This window comes from Camellia sinensis, chromosome 13, assembly GCF_055761805.1.
Source record: "Camellia sinensis isolate YWXY chromosome 13, ASM5576180v1, whole genome shotgun sequence".
Taxonomy (NCBI): Eukaryota; Viridiplantae; Streptophyta; class Magnoliopsida; order Ericales; family Theaceae; genus Camellia; species Camellia sinensis.
In genome coordinates, this window is record NC_138973.1 from 30,740,574 (window position 1) to 30,749,052 (window position 8,479).

Sequence of the window (8,479 nt, forward strand, 5' to 3'; positions counted from 1 at the left end):
AACGTCCCGAGAAAATCCCGTTTTGTTCATTGGGCTTACTACAGTTCGGACTCAAATGTCACGGTTCTGAATCTAATCCCGCAAAGTGCAATGTGAGGCCGATAAATCACCAAAGAGTCTAAATTTGGCAAATCGCTTTGAAAAACTGATTTTTAGAAAGAAGTGCCAAACATGAACTGCTTTGCCAGATACAGAGTCGCCACCTAAATATTTTATTTTTGGAGAATTTAGGAAACCCTGACTCGTGCCTAAGGCCACGTGTCCGTCATCACCAAAGTTGCCTCGACTCAAGAACTTGGGTACGATTGGGGAAGGTCATGCAATGAGCACCCCCGCTCGCCCGATCAAAGATTGGCCACTACTAAAAATGATATCGAGTTTTTGAAAACACATGCGTTCTTATTCCGATTTATTAGCCTAGGATTACTATGTGATGCACACAGCATACAAGTATAGACTAGATCGCCTGAGTTGGAACAAAACATTTCATGTTTATTTATTTGAAAATGGTTTGATGGTGCTACTCGCAAGTAGGCTAAGACGTGGATTTGCCACCCTCAAGTGGGTTTAGAAAATAGGGTGATTTGCCACTCTCAAGTGGGCTTAAAACTCACAATCAATGAATTGTTCCAATTCAAGTAATCCAACCTTCACCCACAGGCATTCAGGCAGGTATATCACATAATCAGTTAGCCTCATGGCAAGCATGCTATCATGGCAGTCACTCACACACATGCAAGGATGCTAAAGCATAAACACTCACCGAGTACTCCGAGCCAAAGAAAGAAGCTAATTAGAAATCATGCATGAATCCTAACTATGCTGAAATGCCTAATGCAACACATGCAGGATGCAACTAAAATAGGCTCGGCTATTCTAAAATGGCATATGAGATGTTACAGATAACATATATTCAATTTGGAATTGAAATACAATACAATTAGTATGATGCGCCGAGCCCGGTGCATGCAAGACAGATGAATGGATGCAATCATGCGAGAATAAGGATGCAAATTGAAACATGCCATAAAATTAACCATCATAAGCTGGTAAATAAAAGAGAGAAAGACGTGGGGTTGGAAGACATGCATCACACACACGCACACTTATTACAACAGTGGGCCCTCTCGACGGAGGGTCCGAATAAATAATACAACACCAACTAGCTAATCTAAGCTAATCTAATTAAGCTAGTTATTACACAACCAAAATGAATAATAAATTACAGTTAATTATTACACAACTCTAATTAATTAACAAATTAACTAAGTAAGCAATTAAACTAGCATGCAAACGACATGAATGTAGACTGCCTCAGCTCTGCCTTGAATGATAAAGGATGCATGCATACTCGAGTCGCCTTGTCGGGAAATCCATCGCGATGCCCTGGCTTGCCTTTGTTTGCAATTGATTTCAGAAATTTGCACAAAGCTCCAGAGAGATGAAACTCCACCCCGGGAAACTGTGGGAAGGCTGCCGACCAGCTTATAGGCATGGGAGACCAACTACCGACAACCTTTTGTGGTAGAAACCAAAGAAGGTGGTCGGCCTGCCAGAAAACCTGGTCGGCCGACCATTTTCTTCTCCTGGATTCTGTTTTTCTGCAACAAAGGGAAAGAGAGAGTCACGACAAGGTATTTGCAACACATGTGTGCATGACCACACTCCCCGTCATTGCATTAGCTCTAGGGAGTGTAGTCCTCGACCCTCGGGCCACCGGTCGTGCATCTCGATGCATGATGGCTGAAGAGTCGAATTACCCACTCAATGTGAAATGAATGCACATACAAACACCTAAAGCCAACAACTCCGTCATGGGTAGTCAAGAGTGTCGGCGATCGGGAATCGAGGCACGTTTCGTCACTTTGAGTACGAAACGTCCCTCGTTTTCCGTGTTCAGACTAACTCCTATTCCGAACACAATGCAACAAACAATGGCATGCACAATGCGACTTTAAGTACGCAACCTAAATGCTATGCAACTAAGTGATGCAAACATGCAAAGGATAACATGCAAACATGCAACTAGCATACACAATGCTATGAACTAACAATGGCATACTCAATGCGCGTGGTACTTAGCATACACAATGCACCTAAGAACTAACATACACAATGAGATGAACAAGGCATGCACAATGCAATGATCAATCATGCGACAATGTGGCATAGTCAATGCTATGGAATACAATGGCATACTCAATGCAAAAATGGACTTAAACCAAAATGAATGGGCCTCAGCCACACCCAAATCAGTGGCCAAACATGATGAAAACAAGACTCCAAAACTCATGCTAGCATACACAATGCAAGGACCTAAGCCCAAGGGCACAAAATGCAACTCTACAAAAGCATTGAAAGGATGAAATATGGCATACAATGACACATGTTCCAACTTTGAAATGACATACAAAAGGGCTCCGAATCATGCAAACAACTCACACAATGCGTGTTAAAAGGCTCAAGTACCGAAGCTAGTGAAGCGCATTACACTAGAGGCATGCAAGACGATGCTCAAATGACAAAACTAACTCCAAACAGACCTTAAGCAGGCCCAAAACAGTGGCAAAATGAGCCAAGATGATGGCTTGAAAGGCATAAGAATGAAGCTCAATGCAAAGGCTCATAAATGGGGTATAATGATGCAACTCTCAAACACATTGAAAAAGTGACAAACATGAGAATATGGCCAAGAAATAAACTCTGAAATATCATGCTCAATGATGCTAAAACATGCAAACACCTCAAGTTAAGCATGCAAGCGGATTCAAAACTCAAGGTTAAGCAAGGCTATTACACTACAACTATACATGGCAAGCATCATTCGACCAAGGGACCTTAAAACAGAGCTAAGGCAGCCCAAAATATGAACAAAATCAGTTTGGAGCATGGCCAAAATATGCTAGCAGAGAGGGCCAAAACAACATGCATTATAAGCTAGTGAACATCATTTACACTACAAACATGTGAAGCATATGAGAGGCTACCAAACCAGCCAAAAATAGAATCATGGCATGCCAAATGATGGCAAAAAACCCACTGAAACATGACTAATACATGCAAGAATGAGGTGTTACTTTGATAGGCTATGCAAGGGATTGTTCTACACATGCAAGAGGCAAACAAAAGGTGACCAAACCAGCCATAGACTGAGTCTAGGCAGGTCCTAAAAGTCACTAAAAAGGGCCTGAACCAAGGCTAGGAAGTGTGGAAATATATGCTCCCTTGGAAAGCCAAAAATGCAAGCAAACAAGGCCAAAAGAGAGAGGGTCACCGCTCTCTGATTTTGGCCCTCAAAACCACATGCCAACCACTGAAAATCCGCTGGATTTCAGTGGCTAAAGGGCCAAGCAAAGCTCAATACAAAAGTCTAATGGCATGGCTCAAAACAAGTCTAAATAGAGCATGCAAGAGGGTAGATGACCCCCAACACCAAAAGAGCCTTAAACAAACATGAAAATCACTTAAATATGAACCTTTTTTCAGTTGACAACAAAACTCAAATAAGCATGCAAATGAGGCTAAGAGAATGATCAAAATAATGCTTAAAAGAGGGAAAAGTGATTACCCTTGAAGCTCAGCAAAACCAGAAAACTTTGGGACCAAAAACCAGCTCATTAACCTCTGAAACAACCTCCAAGAACCTCAAATGAATGGTGGAAGTGTATGGCTATGAGGTGTAGTGTAAAAGGGTCAAGAACAATGCACCTTATGAGCCAAAATATAGAGATATAGAAAGATATGTATTGTTTTGCCTTAGAGAAATTCTGAACCTGGTTCAAGGAGGGAGAGGGCCTCTCTTATTGACAAACAAGGCCAAAGCTTCTTCAAGAAGCTAAAAACAAGGCTCAAGATGGAGGATACAGTCTGTGCCTTCCAGCTGACACAGCTGACACCCACTCAAACAGACAGAACAAGAGGGAGCTGGCCGACCAGAAAAGGTGGTCGGCCGACCACTTCTCCTGGTCGGCCGACCAGGATAGGTGGTCTCTCACACTAAAAAGTGGTTGGTGGCGCCATTTGGTGGTCTCCACTTTGAAAGCAAGCTAGTGGTGTGGTGGGAGACCAACAAATGTGGCCTAAAACCCAAGAAAACCAGCTTCCCACCAAGAAAACTGGCTGGCGGGGAGAAAATGGTCTCCAAGGAGAAAAGGTGGTCTCCCACCCTTGTACCACCTCCCAAACAAGGAAAACAAGGTTCATGCCAAAAATGAACCAACACGGATGCAAAACGAGAGTTCAGGGGGCAAAGCGTGCTGCCGGATGCGCCAAAAATTGGCTGTTGAGCACCAAAAGCGGCATACAGCCACAAAAGTGGTCTCCCGGACCACAGTGTCCCTCTAGACAGAGGAAACAAGGTGTGTTCCAAAAACCGTGCCAAACGGAGAATGTTAAGCGGTCTCGAACCGAGACGCACGGCCGACAGCTCCGAAAACCGAAAACTAGTCTCCAAACGGGAACAGTGGCCTACGATCACAAAAAGTAGTCTACGACCACTGAGAGATGGTCTACAAGACCTCTCCCTCCCTTCAAGAAGAGAAAACAAGACCTGGTCCGCAAACCGAGTCAAGGCACAAAAAGTTCCGAGGCTCGGAGGGTAAGGCTCTCGGCCAAAACTCCGAAACTTCAGTACGAGCACAACATGCACCATCACCAAGCACTCAATTGAAGACATCTGAGTCTTAAGGTCGGTCAAAAATGGGGTGTCTACACATTCATCAACAACAAAATTTAGTACAAATAATAGCAAGGTAAAAAAAGAAATTTTCATTAGTAAATTGGGCACAAATTGTAGCCATTTTACATACGAAAATTACTAAACAAAAAGCTACAGTTCGCTTGAAAATGCCTAGCAAAACAACTATGGCTGTAGCAATACATGAAAATTACCAAACGAAAAGCTGTAAAAATACATAAAAAATCCTAAAACAAAAACGTCGCCCAAATTAGTCCTCGGAGTCAGACTCCAGCGACTCAACATCCACTTGCTCGTATGGAATCGGCATAGCCAATGTCACATCAGCAGCAGCAAGGGCTTTGAGCCAGCCGTGTTTGAATCCCCAATTCTTGAATTTGGGGACTTACTCCACTTAATCATTGAGGGCGGTGCTCTTCCCAGCCTCGTACGCCTTCGAAGCTTCAGAACCGGCTAATTCCTTCGCCGCCTTCGATTCTGCCAAGTCCGCCTCAAGTTTGGCAATCGCCTCTTGGGCTAACTTGAGCGCAACTTCACTCGTATTCGCCCTCTGCTCGGCAGCCAACCTGAGCTCATCTGCATTTCTGGCCCTCTCCATCTCGGCCTCGGCCCTCGCTCCGTCCATCTTCGCCTTCAAAGCCTCGAACTCGGCCCTGCTCCTTTGGCCTTCAATTTTCGTCTGTAAACGGCCAAGCTGTTCGACGGCATCATGATAACGACGGCCCATCTCCGCTATCCTACCGACCGTTTGCAAAACAGGAAATTAGAACCAAAACGGTATTTACATAAAATGAAAAGATGAAGTCAAGATATATACCAAAAGAGCCGACTGAGCGGCTAATGCTATCGCAACCAGATCCGGCTCTGACTGGAAAGCCGCCTTGTCAGCCAGCAATGAAACGGACGTAGCCATGCAGAGCGCGATGACAGGATCTTTAATAACCGAAGCATCAGAGGAGATCGCGAGTTTTTTTATCTTCGGCTGAATGACAAAAGGCACGATCACATCCGATTCCTCTAAACGAGGTCGTTTGTCGGCACGATTTTTCGAGCCGGCCTCGACCTCAGCAGGACGCTTCTCTGCCCTTTGCTCGACCTCTTGATCGGCCTGCACAACCATAGCGGACTCGGCATTTTCGTTTTTTGCCATTTTTTCAACAGGCAAAGGGGGTTGAGATTCAGCAACAGGCAGGGAAGGCTGGGATTCGGCGACAGTTGGCATTTGAGATCAAATGGCCTCTGCTCTTCGCCGCGCCGCCATCCTTTCCACATTCGCCTTCTTGGCAAGTTGTGTGAGACTTAACCCAGCCATGTCTTCGGGGTATGTACCGGGAAGGTCCTCTAAGCCGTTAAAAACGTTTTCAAATGGAAGGTCCCCTCGGCCCGAAGTAAACGGAAGGCCGACTGAATTAAGGCCAGCTTCCTCAAAGGCCAACTTCAATGCCTCGTCTACTTCTGCTTCAGACTGATCTGACTCGGCGACCTCAACTACCTCCGCGCGCTCCGAATCGGATCCCTCGAAACCGACTTGTCGCAAGTTTTTGAAGTCGGTGAAAATGAGAGCGGTAAGAGACTCTTCACCCTTCGATATTGGGATGTTTTGTGCCGCCGAGAAGGTCGTATAGGTCGGCTCGTAGGGAAGCAGCATGTAGGCCGCCCTCCCCTATCTCTGGAGACTTGGACGGACGAAATATTTGAGCGCGACTTTGATTTCCGAAAGAACGGCTTCGTCGGTTGAGGTCAGGATTTTCTTCAAATCGTTTCCTGGATAAGCAAAAATCATAAGGTCTCAAAAATAAAGCTTTATAAATACAACGAAAAATAGACACAAGAAGCTATACAGCCACCTAGTTCGCCCCTCCGTCTAGGAATAGGATCAAGGTGATCCTCGCCTTCGCCGAATTCCCAATTGCCTCGGACAACAACCATAACGTCATCAACTCGCTTTCTAGAGCTGGAAAGCATAGTCACTAGTTGATGGTCAATGTCCTTAGCCCTAAGGAAATAGCGTCCATGCCGACCAGAAGACTTCACCAAGGCGTAACAGTGTCGAATAGCAGGAGTGCCGAGGTTAATCCTAAGGTGACGGTTTAGCTCTATAATCCCCATTACGATTCTAAAAAAATTGACATTGGGTTGAGAGGGGATTAGACCCTAATGGCGAAGGACAGCCCTAAGGAATGAATGAAGCGGGAAACGGATTCCACCATCCGCAATCGATAAAAGAGGGAAAACGATTGTACTTTCATCGTCCCTCTCCATATCGAGAGTGCCGTCTGTCACAAACGACAGACAGACAAACATCATCAGGGATAGAAAATGGCGTCGAAAGCCAGAAATTCGATCCGTAGGAAAAAAGTCTTTTAGATGCTTTGTCATTTCGATCAGCTTATAGGAGTGTGCTAAACTAAGGGCAAAGCAGGAAAAAGGACTCAAAGCAGAGAGAAAGTAGAGAGGAAGGAGACTTATAAGAGATGGAGAAGATAATGGAGGACGAATGGAAGTTGCAGAAAAGAGTCGAAAGGCAGTTCACAAACTTTAAGCGTCCAAAATGTGCGTGTTCGAAAAGACGACAAGATTTTAAATCATAATAAATGGAGGCGTACGAAGGGGCAGGAAGTTGAAATGATAACCAAGAGGCGTGTGCTCTGACAATCGCGTTGAAATGAGGTGAGCCGCCGAATTTCGGCTCTGACCTTTCGAAATTCAAAACCAAACACTACAGCTAACTGTGGTAAGTGAAGTGCTCGGGGGGCAATTGTAGGGGCCGAATATTGGGATTCATGGAGAGGCCGAATAGTTGGACCTAGGTCGAAGCATATATTTCATTCGACCCCATCCTGCAATTTAAATCTTGCCCTATTCGGCCGTATAGCCGATTGAGTAAGGGGCCGAGTGAGAAACGGTTTGCTGCAAACTAAGCCAAATAAATAATTACACGGCAAATTGAAAGTGGGCCCAGTCCCGAGGCTCAAGAAGGAGAGTAATATAAATACAAGATCATCAGTCAGAGGAAGGTATGTGAGAACCATTACGCTTAACTTATAATACAAGTAATCCTGAGTGTAGAGACTAACTTGCCCGTCAGAATGCTAATTCCGACACCCCCGACCGGAGTGTTTATTCATTTTCAGGTGGTAACCAGAGGATCACGAGCATCCCCCAGGATCGAAAGAGTATTTCCAATCTATATCCCCACAACACCACATCCTCAATTGGTACACCAATTGTAAGAGTGAACTTGCGGTGTCTAATCCAATATGGATAAAGAATGGCAAACAAGCAACTGAGAAATAAGTTTTGATCTTATCAAGAAAAAATATATATAAAAAAGAGTAAATATAATGTGATGGTCATTGTGATTTAATCATTGATCATAAATTTTCTTGAAAATTGATATTACAGAGTTATGTGATCACTAAGACCAAGCAATCTGATACGAGTATTGTTATTATTCTCTCTTTTTCCTTTGTTTGGTTCTTCATTTAAGAAAAATAAATAAACAAAACTAGAAGTCACAAAGTGAAAATAAAACCACCAATGTCCAATCAAAACATAGCTGTCACTTTTGGTACTTCAAAGAACATCACTACATCTGAGTCCGGATTCTCGGCCGCCCTTCTCCTCGGCCGTCCCAGCAGCCCCCCAAAACCATGGTTTTAAAAACCGGACCGGACCGGCCGGTTCAACCGGTTGAACCGGTGACCGGATAGGGTTCCGGTCCGGTCAGCCCCCTTAAACCGGCCAATTGTAAAAACCGACCTATTTATTGAAAACCGGTGG

General features: G+C 44.5%; 1 long non-coding RNA gene across 1 annotated transcript; it reads right to left on the reverse strand.

Annotated features, from left to right (window-relative positions):
- Positions 1–1,076: 1,076 nt before the first annotated feature.
- Positions 1,077–5,117, reverse strand: LOC145806089 (uncharacterized). The gene is made up of 2 exons (XR_014348606.1): positions 3,569–5,117; positions 1,077–1,601 (listed from the first exon to the last, which is right to left on the reverse strand). It is a non-coding gene; the product is annotated as an uncharacterized LOC145806089 (long non-coding RNA).
- Positions 5,118–8,479: the final 3,362 nt, after the last annotated feature.